Source organism: Cupressus sempervirens, chromosome 8 (assembly GCF_028749045.1).
Source record: "Cupressus sempervirens isolate cs-2001-9-10 chromosome 8, ASM2874904v1, whole genome shotgun sequence".
NCBI classification, from domain to species: Eukaryota; Viridiplantae; Streptophyta; class Pinopsida; order Cupressales; family Cupressaceae; genus Cupressus; species Cupressus sempervirens.
Genome location: NC_143125.1, coordinates 42,662,651 through 42,673,922, shown reverse-complemented (window position 1 = coordinate 42,673,922; position 11,272 = coordinate 42,662,651). Strand labels below are relative to the sequence as shown.

Sequence of the window (11,272 nt, the reverse complement as noted above, 5' to 3'; positions counted from 1 at the left end):
ACCGGATCCATACCCCCATCAAGCTCACACTTCACAAGAATAGTTTCCTAAAGAGAATGTGATATTTTTCACCAAAGATGCAAAACACCATGCCGAAAATCTTGGAATATGCGACGATTCCTCTCCAACCAGATATGCCAAAGCATGAAAGATGAGCCAGCAATCCAAGCAACATGGAGAGAAGAAGACTTGGAGGGAGCACTACCCAAGCGGGCCCAGAACTCAGGCAAAGAGGAAGCATGCCGACAAGAGCAACCCCAAGCGCTCCACCAAAGGTGCCATATTTGAATAGAATAGGAGCAATGGAAGAACAGATGAGAGACAGACTCCTCTCCATGACCACACAAAACACAATAAGAGGGGCCCTGAAATCCACGTGAAGACTTGTTTATTTTAATAAAATTATTATATAGATTTATTTATTTACGTTACATCTATCTATTTCTATTTTTCTTTCTACAAATCTAATTATCTTTGAGATTTAACATACTTATCTAAGTTGTAATTTTCACATAAAAACAAAGTTAAATTGCTCAACTATTAAGTCCTCTCCTTATGATTGATTTGAAATTCTTCATTGAAACATACAGCATTGTTTGTTTCATATCCTACCAATAGATCCATGTATTGCACAAAATACATAAGATATAGACCCAAAAAAATTCTGATTGATTAAAAAGATTAACATTCAAAAATTATTTTTTCTAAAAGGAAATAAAATTATGAACAAAAATAATAATAAATGGGGCCAATTTACCTTATTAATTTCAAAAGTTTTTAAAGAAAAGCTGCCCAAATTTAAACACCTGGCCTCAGCTGTGTGCAATCTGAACCAGAACTTTCCCTGTGTTTCCCCCACTGAAGAGAGAATTGAATGCTTCTAAGAAGTTCTCTATTCCCTGTTTCACATCTGCCTTGAATTTGATTTTACCTTGTTGCATGTATCCTCCCATCTCCTTCACAAATTCCTCCCTCCGATTAAGAAACGTCCCAGAAAGAAACCCTTGCATTTTTGCACATTTTCCTACCAGATTCATAAGGTTTCTCACTCCATAACATTTATCCCATTCCTGCAATGGGCAAAGCATCGGATTCACCAATAAAGTGTTTTTTAAATCCATAGGTCACAGATATATAAATTTGGCTTACCTGGTTATATTGAGGAGATCATTCCACATACAGGAATTCTTGCATTCATGTTGATGTGATTGAGAACTGCCTCCAACATTTTCAAAGTAAATGTCTATTCCCTTTGCGAAGTACCTGTTCAGGACTCAGAAATCATCCAGCAATGAATCATTCTTCAATCAAAGAGGGCTAATTTACATGCTTCACTACTATTCAGTAATCTAGTGCAATGCTTTTGAAGGTTTCTTAAACAAATGGAGGAGTATTTATACAAACTGTAAACTTTGTTTCTCATCCCATGTCCCTCAATTACTTCAGATTCAAACTCTACCTACAGGTCTATTAAACTATATGCAATATGTAAAACCATTTAATTTCCAAAAAAAAATTACTTGGCAGCGCTGTATCCAGATCTGTCTCAGACTTGTAATTGAAGGCATCATCAAACCCAAATTCTTCTTTCAACATCTTAACCTGATAAGGCATAAAGCCATCGGATAGTTAATGGATTCGAGTGATTCAAGTTAACTTGTAATCAACTGATCACATCAGATATAATTCAATTAAGAGTAATACTAGACATATTAATTAATTTTATTCTTTAATTAATTCAAGGCATTGCCCACCAAGTCTACCATATTAGGAAAAGAAACTATATCAATTGTCATGTGAAAAGCTATAAAATGGTTGGTCTTATTAAAGTTTGGATTCCAAATAGCTTAATAGATTTCATAATGAAGGGAAAAAAACACAAGATTAACGTGTACTGAACTAGTTATCATATCAGATATTACTGCATTCATAGAATACCATAAAAATACACAAGGTCTGCCTTATTACAAAAAGAAAGAATATCAATTGTCATCCAGAATCCATATGTCTCGGCCTAAAATAGATAGGGATCTAAATTCTTCTACTTACATAGTTTGGAAAAGATACATAATGTGGGCAGGGAGCAGTAGTAAACTTAAAATCTACACTTATCAACTTAGAGTCTAACATCACCGGGGGACAAATGAGCTCCCTATAACTACCGAGTCTGGAGCTTTGGTGAATCATATGGCGCCTCAAGATAATGATGGTGTTCTGGCGGACTTAGTTAAGGATGTGCCGACATCTGGTAAATGTAAGGGGATCCCCTTCCTTTGGGTTTGCTGTAAAGACCTTTTAAGATGGTTTCATTTACTCCTCTAAAGAGTGCGCGTAAAAAAGACCAAGAGAAGCTCAGATTTGCAGGAGATATGTTGATAAAGTCTGGGACTGTGAAACCCTTGGATGCTCATTTCTCCATTCTACTCAGTGATGATCATCCTCTCATGGAATGTTAGGGGTTGAATAGCATCCCTAGACAAAAGGTTATTCCCAATTTGGTGATTGATCATTCTCTAGACATTTCTTATATCCAGGAGACAAAGCTTCCAGTAGAGTCTATTGTTTGATTTGCCTCTAGTATTTGGCCTCATGGGCAATGCCAGAGTGTTGGGACTATGGGGACTTCCAGTGGTTTGGCTATCTTTTGGGACCCTCAAAAAATTTCTCCCCTTTGGCTGGGTGTCTTCTCATTCAGCTCTTTCTCTGGTGGCTTCTTCTTTGGATTAAAGTGAGGTGATCCTAATTATTAATGTGTATGCGCATGTCAATTTTGTGGGAAAGGTGGAACTTTGAACACATATTCGGCATGTTAGAAACTTTCATCCTTACCATCCTTGGGTGTTCGTAGGAGATTTCAATTCAGTTTTAAGTCTACAAGAGAAGCGGGGTGGGTCACCCCAGTCAAGCCCTTCCTCTGATCTTCTTCATAAAAATATAGATCTTTTGCATCTTTTTGATATTAAGCCCACTAATGGTCTCTTTACTTGGAATAATAGAAGGACTAGAGTTGATGCTATCTCAGAACGTCTGGATAGATTTTTACTTTCTTTCTTTTGGGTTAGTGGTGCCCTCACTCTTTCTTCCAAAATTCTAGACTAGAGGGATTCTGATCATTGGCCAATTAAATTTTCTGCCACTGGGGTATTATTCCTAAGAATCCTCCTTTTAAGTTTCAGCTCATGTGGCTTCGGGACTGCTCTCTTCATGATATTATTTCTTGCTGGTGGAGGGATGGTGACCCTGCTTTTGGTACTGCTATGTTTTCGTTTTCTAAAAAATTTCAATATGTCAAAAGGCAGCTGAAGAGATGGAACAAAGATTGTTTTGGGAACCTTCATTCCATGAAGAGGCTCGCTCAGGACCATCTAGATGTCATAACCAGACAGATTAGGGATCTTGGTTTCTTAGAGGATCTAGGGAATGCTCAATCCCTCGCTTCTAGAGATGTGGAAGAATGGGATCTTCGGGAGGAAATATACTGGAAGCAAAAAGCCATAGTTGATTGGCTCCAAGAAGGTGATAGGAACACTGCCTTTTTCCACAAGAATGTGCAATCTCATCAGAATCAGAGCTATATTTCTTATTTGGTTAATTCTAAAGATATTCAGTTGTCTTCCTTGCCAGCTTTGTTTCAAGAGGCTACTCAGTACTTTTCTAACCTCTTCTCCGAGGATTCTCCTCTTGCTGATAATGAAGAGCATATTATTTTGTCCTGCATTCCCTCCCTTATTTCTCAGGAAATGAATGATTATCTTGTGCGCCTGATATCTTTGGCTGAGTTGGAGGAGGTGGTCTTTGGTATGCCTAAGGGAAAAGCTCCTGACCCCAATGGCTTTCCCATTGAATTACTTCAAGGCTTCTAGGACATCATTAATCAGGATTTGTTAGAAGTTGTTAAAAAAATCTTATTCTACCAAGCAGATGCTTTGGGCACTGAATTTTACTTTCTTGGTTATTCCAAAAAACATGGGGCTAACCAACTGGAATTTTTTAGACCTATTGCTCTATTTAACGTGGCTTACAAAGTTATAACAAAGTTGATTGTTGAGTGACTTAAAACATGACTTCCTTATATTATTTCAAAAGAACAAGGAGGTTTTGTTGTTGGAAGACAAATCTTAGATGGGATGGTTATTGCTACTGAAGCTATCCACTCTATGGCTAGCTCAAGGGAGCGATCTATGTTTATTAAGTCAGACATGGCTAAGGCCTATGATAGAGTCAAATGGAGCCTTCTAAGGAATATTCTTCTTACCTTTGGCTTTAGCTCAGAGTGGGTGAATTGGACTATGAGCTATGTCACTTTTGCCTCTTTCTTTGTTCTTCTTTATGGCCAACCTTCTCAGTTATTTGGTGCTTCTAGGGGTCTCCACCAGGGTAATCCTATTTCCCTCTATCTTTTCATTATTATGGCTAAGGGTTTGGGTAGATTCATTAAGCATTAAGTGTCCTAGAACTCTATCTAGGGGTGGCATTGGGGCAATGATATACCTTCTCTTTCTCGTCTTCAATTTGTTGATGACTCTACTATTGCAGAAATTGCTCAAGTCAAGGGAGCTAAAGCTTTCTGACATACTTTGGATATTTATTTGGCGGCAACAACCTAGAAAGTTAATGAACACAAATCTTCTATATATATTTCTTTATCACTCTTGAACCTATTCAGCGAAGGATTACTAATATCCTTAGGTTTCAGATTGGTTCACTTCCTTTGACATATCTTGGCATTCCTATCGTTGTTTCTAGGCAGCCACACCTCTTTTAGCAGAATTTTATTGACAAGCTTCAGGAGAAGATAAATAAATGGACCCATAGATGGCTATCTACTGCTGCTCATGTTACCCTTCTTCAATATGTTATTCAGACACTCCCCATTTATAGAAGCATGGTTCAAGATGCTCTTGTTTGCTTTTTCAAGGAATTTGATGCTCTTTCTTGGTAATTCCTTTGAAGTGGTAATTTGCATAACTCTAAATGAAGTTTGATTAGTTGGAAGACTGTTTGCAGGCCTTAGAAGGAGGGTGGTCTTGGCCTCCAATCTTCTATCTTGAGTAGCCAAGATTTGGCTACTAAGCTTTACTGGCGATGGTGCTCTAAACAAAATCAACTCTGGGCTCGTATAATTACTCATACGTATTTTAGAGGTGCTGATCCTTGGTCTATTTCCACACCTCCTCTTAAAGGTTGTGACTCTATAGTGTGGAATACTCTCAAAACTGGAGCTCAATTGGTTAAGAGGGGCCTTTTCTGGATATGTAAGGGAGGATCTAAGGCTTTTCTTTGGTCTAATGCTTAGGATGGCAGCCCTCCCATCTTATCCACCTACCCTCATCTTCAAACTCTCTGGGATTCGTTTCTTGTTGCTGGATGGGATAAAGTGGCTCATTATAAGACTCCTTATCAGTTGTGTCTTGTTGTCAGATATAGATGGAAGCACTCTTCAAATTGGCCTCTTGGGGGCTCAAAGGCGGGCTGCCAAGAGCTTTCTAGAATTTTGGCTTCTAGGGAGTGTTGCTCCCTTCTGGAGCCAGACGTTTTGGCTTGGGGTGTTACCCTATTTGGTAAATATTTTGTTTCTACCGGGTAACAAGAGATTCCTAGACAATTGTTAGAGGATGACGAGATCCCTTGGTGGAAGCAAGTTTGGAATAAATTTTCTTTGTCCAAATGTATTTTCTTCATGTGGTTGGTGGCTCACAACCGATGTCTTACGTGGGATAATCTTTGTAAACATATTTTTCAGGGCCCATCCTTTTGCGTGCTATGTGGTGATGGAGAGGAGTTTGTCTCTCACCTCTTCTTCTATTGTTCTTTTTCTACCCACTTATGGCATCTTTGGTGGAGCTCTTGGGGTTGCTCTTATCAACATGCTTCCTCCTTGCCCAAGTTTTGGGATTGCTTGGAGAGTGTCCCCTCCAAGGCTTCACCTCTTTAGGCTACATGGATTCCTGGCCCCTCTTTTATTCTTTAGCATATCTGGTTGGAGAGAAACTGATGAATCTTTTGGGATGTCCAGATTGGAGTCATGCATCTTTGGTGGAAGATTTCCCACTCTCTTCAGGAAATTATTCAAGCTAAGTGTAAGTTAGATAGAGGTATGGATCCTTGTGATCTTGCTATTTGCACTCGCTTTAACTTTCATTTTCAGCATGAGTTCTCATGGGCTGCAGGTCAATGGTATCATAATGTTCCAAATCAAGGGAAGCGGTAGGTGAATTGTGTGGGTCATTGGTCACCTCCTCCACCTCGAGTTCTTAAAGTCAACACTGATGGTTCTTCTCGGGGAAATCCAGGTCTTGCAAACATTGGGGGTGTGGCTCGATGCAACTCTAGAGAAGTTCAATTTCTTTTCTCAATGCATAAGGGTTGACATACTAACAATCTCATGGACACCCTAGCCATTTTATTTGTTGCAGAGCAATGTTGTTTGAGGGGATGGTGCAAGCTTATTTGGGAATTTGACTCTCAAGTGGTGGTGAATTTGCTGACTTTGCAATTGCTTGAGGATATTAGCTGGCAATTGGCTTCTATTGCTAATCAAACTCTTCTCTTTTGTACTTCTCTAGAGTCCGTTAGTTTTAATTACATTCCTCGTGAATGGAATACAGCTGCTGATTTCTTGGCCAAATGGGCTTCTGATCATGTTCAGGATGGAATATTGTGGATAGGGGGCAGCTATCCTTGAATTTGTCTCGTGAGTTAGATGGCATTGTTGCTTAGGATAGAGCTCCTTGTTGAGCTCTCCTTTTTGTTTTTATTTTTTGCCTTATTTTTACCCCTCTTTTAGTAAAAACCTCTCTTTAAGTAAAAAAAAATAACATCACCTGAAAAATATTGATTTCAATTGGCCACTTCAGTTTTGAGATCAGGAAATTTCATATGAAAGGAATCATCCAAAACCCCTAGGCACCGAAGTACCAAACCTTGATTTCACATCATTGTATGCAGATGCTTAATCAGACAAGCCATCTACTTCTTAGTTTTCTCACCATTCTTATGCTACGTGAAGGAACACCCACCCTTCTTACCACATCATAAAAGCCTAACCAACCTAGACTAATAAAATCATATCATGCATGCCCCTTAACAGGGCCGCTGTTTCTTAAGCCAATGAATACCTTATAACCAGAGTCTAAACAGGATTCAGTAGAGAACCTATCCAAACTACCGTTAGAGTCAGAGTGCTGGATGGAAACCAAAACACTGGTAGATGAAACCATCCATTAAGCAACAAAGTTTCTCATAAATGATATAGCAGTTGAACCCATTTGCTTCGGTATTTCCTCCCCCTTTTCATAATAGAGACACAAACAAAACATTAAAAAAGTAAAATTTATCTTAATATAAATTTTCAAATCATAAACCATCGAAAAGATCTAGACTGGTTCTACAAAGAAAATTATTCTGTTAGCAATCACATCTTCCTAGGTTTATATATATGTATATAGAACAATCAATGTTTCATAGATTCTAGCCATATAGCAAGAAGAATTTGCAAAGAGCGTTTAAGAAAAAACAGCACAAGTTGAATAGAGACGAATCACCTTTTGGTCAGTACCAGCACTGCCAACAACGCGACAGCCTTTAATTTTGCCCAACTGCCCCACTAAAAGACCAACTGCTCCTGCTGCAGCTGAAACAAACACTTCCTCTCCACGTTTAGGCTCTCCAAGTAACAGTAAACCACCCCAAGCACTCATTCATACCATTCCTGATTCAATCCACACAATCCTTCAATCCCAAAAACAAAAACAAAATCCTACAGGAAGATGCAAAAAATGTAACATATCTCAAATACAAGAAAACCTTAAGAGTGTCAATAAAACCATGGATCAGTACCTAGGGGCCCCAAATAATGAGAAGGTTGAGCCAAATTAGGGTCAAGTTTTCTAAGCATTGATCCTCCCACAATGCTGTATTCCGAAACATCATACAACCCAGTTACCAAATCACCCACTTCAAATCCGGCATGGGCAGAGACAACTACTTTCCCAACCATAAAATTAGAGATGGGCTGCACAATGCACAGTAATTTATGGTGAATTGATTTTTCAAAGATCATAATAATTGCATAGAACTTTGGAAATTCAATCAAACAAGGCTAAGAAACTATGAACACAAAACCTCGCCTAATTTGAAGTTGTCAAAATAGAGTCCCCTTTTGGTGTCTTTATTCATACGCCATCTGAGATATGGATCCACTGAAGCCCACAAATTCTGCACGGCGACTTCTCCTTCCTTACATTCATTTAAATTCAACTGGATTTCTCTGATTTTCACATGATCATCTGTTACAGGCCCTGCATCGGCATAAGAAACCAACACAACTTGTTTGCTCCTCACCATTTTCTCCATGCTTAACCTCTGTCTAAGCTCAATGGTTTTACACAATTGAAGACGGTTTAAAAAGAAGCTGGATTCAGCCCCCTTGGCTCCCAACGGATGTAATTTTACTTTAATGTTCGCTTGGTACAGCCAAGTTGATAAGTTGTTGAGCACCATGTTAGATGCTTTAAATATATATAGAGAGAGAGAGAGAGAAAACAAATACACAGCTTGCAAGGTCTTTTGATTAGTATAAAAAGGTATCAGAGTTGGTAATTAATGGGCCTTCTAAAAGTTTTAATGATGCTCCAGAGTTCCTAATTATAATATGATTTTGCAGGGGCAGTCTTTAAAACTTTCATCATATCGAAAAATATATAAAATAATAACAATATAACGATTCTAAAGATTCTATGATATAAGATATTTTCCTGATATCAGGGAATGCCATTACTATTGAATCGTAGGATCGGTGCAAAGGCTTTAGAAGCTTCAAGCAAATGCCAGTGGTTTTGGACCCAAGCTCAATAATGACCTCTTTCAGTCGCCTCCTTATAACATGTGGATTGATGTTATTGTTGTATGTAAATATATGTGCCAATATAAAGACAGTTTTTAACGCCTTTGCCAGCATTTTTCACTGCTTGTGCATAGTGGGTAGCTTTAGGAATGTAATGTATGGACGTGCTTGCAAATATGGGAACTTAGAAATGGCACACAAATCTACGGAAACATAGTTGTTGAAAAGGTAGGAATATAGCTATTAATATGAGCAATGCACTCTATATTCAATCGTTCAGAGTTAGAGTGACTGCAGGTCTTGCACAAGAATGTGGATGTATAGACAAGCAACATGGTTTGTTTTTGTCCAACTAATGAAGAATATCCCTGAACTGCAATGCATGAAAGCACATGTCTCTATTGTTTGATTTTGGGCAGATATTATAGTTTGAAATGCTGATTAAAAGATATGCTTGGAAAATATGGCGTTCATCAAAGCATGACTCACACAGAGTTGGAATTACCTTGAGAGTTATGTGTGCTGAATGTAGAAGTACACATAGGGCATGTGATGGTGTAATAATTTTCTAATGGTAAAGAATGAAAATTCAAAGATCTAGAAGTTGAATATATAATAAAATGAGAGAGACAAAATGATATAATTTTCAATTGATTGATTGGATTTAATGGTAATCAATAATCAAACAGCAATAGATAAATACGAAGTAGATATGACTAAGTATATAGACAATGGATGATAGCTAGGAGTGATGCAATGGATAACCTATCAACCACACAAGGTGGAATATGTCTATTAGTAGTGATGACGATAAGAGTGCACTAAAGGTGGATCTCACACATAAAGAGGTATGAGATAACAAGTAACTCCACCTCGAGTGCATTTTACATACTCCTTTATGTCTATGTGAAAACTAATATGCAAATGCATTACCCTAATTAGACTTAAGCAAAGTATATGCACTTACACCACCCCCTCCCCCCTGCCAAGTGCATTTCAAGAGAATACACTTCAATACTTCAATTCACAATGCTAGATAATGATGAATGATGGGTCTTAGATACTAGGTTGTGTTAGGCACCCCTATACAATATGCAAAAGAAATGGAACCTCTCAAAAAGTGGAGAAAGAGGGAAAACCTCATGGAAAAAATCCTCCTCCCAAAAGAGAGATGGGAAGCAAACAAGATGGATATATATATCATGTATATACAATCAAGAAATATAAGAATGACAAAACTCCACATCGAGAAAATGTCCCCCACCCCCTCGCCCACCATAAGAGAGTAGAAGAAGAAGAAGAGAGACAAGATAGCCCCCTCTCAATGTATCAGATATAATTGCTCTAGGATGAATGTAGAAGCTAGTTCATGAATGTTAGTCAATGTTCTTCCCCTTAAGAAGAAACATTGTTATCGATGTATATGAGATACCTCTCCAATCTATAGGAAGAGATCTCAAGATGTATGATATCTCTAAAAAATGTTCAACTATCCTTGTGTCAATACTAAAGGCTTTCCCCTTACAAAATTGTTGAAAGAACAAGTCAAAATCTTACAAGGATGTATGTGGAACATGTCCCAAAGAACCAAATGTTTACTTTAATGATAAAGATACATCTTGCAACTTTTGTACATAATGATACATAAAATATTGATCGTGAAGAGAATGGACAAGAGGGTCTCAGTATTCCCTTGCAACAACTATTAAGATATATTTCTCATCAAATAGAAGATGTGTGTCATCAATGATGTCTCCCATATTTGCATTGTAGGACTCCACACACAAACTTGCATTGTACAAGTAGTTGTCCCATGATGTTGTAACTAGAAGACAAGTGTACCCAATTGTATTGAATTACATGGACCTATCATTGTAGCAATTTATGCATGTAGAAGATGATCTGTTGTGAATTTGTCCTTTGACTATTTGAAGGATCCTCCACAAGTGAACCTATTGAATTGAGAGTTTGTTTGACCCAACGAGATCTAGTGGAAGATGATGGAGTATCCTCAACCTTGAGTTTACTAGGAAAAGGTGTAATCCTATGTCAAGGTTAAGGTAGATAAACCATTTGAATTAGTGCCCCTATTGTCACTATCAGTTTCCACAATGTCTAGAGTATGTAGAGGAGTAAGGTTTCCTCAATGTGAACATTCCTCTCTAGGAAGATCTCATGAGTCTCATGATCCATAAAATTTATTACGCCTTAATGCTTTCTTCATATCAAGTGATTGTGCAATGCCTTGGTGGAGCTTACTTGCATTTTTTTGAAGATATGTGTGCCCATGTTGGACAACAAAATACTCAAAAGTATTTCACAATTGGTTTTCTTCTACACCATGCCTCAAAAGGATTCATTTCATCTAAGGCATTATGAAGAGATCTATTGAGAATATGATTAGCATAACTTATAGCTTCTACCACA

General features: G+C 37.9%; 1 pseudogene across 1 annotated transcript; it reads right to left on the bottom strand.

Moving 5' to 3' along the window:
• Window positions 1-648: 648 nt before the first annotated feature.
• LOC149541492 (2-alkenal reductase (NADP(+)-dependent)-like) lies at window positions 649-8,460 on the bottom strand (annotated as a pseudogene). Its single transcript, XR_016355135.1, has 6 exons — window positions 8,125-8,460; window positions 7,840-8,014; window positions 7,545-7,711; window positions 1,521-1,602; window positions 1,150-1,273; window positions 649-1,070 (listed from the first exon to the last, which is right to left on the bottom strand). The product of XR_016355135.1 is annotated as a 2-alkenal reductase (NADP(+)-dependent)-like (transcript).
• Between the last annotated feature and the right edge of the window lie 2,812 nt (window positions 8,461-11,272).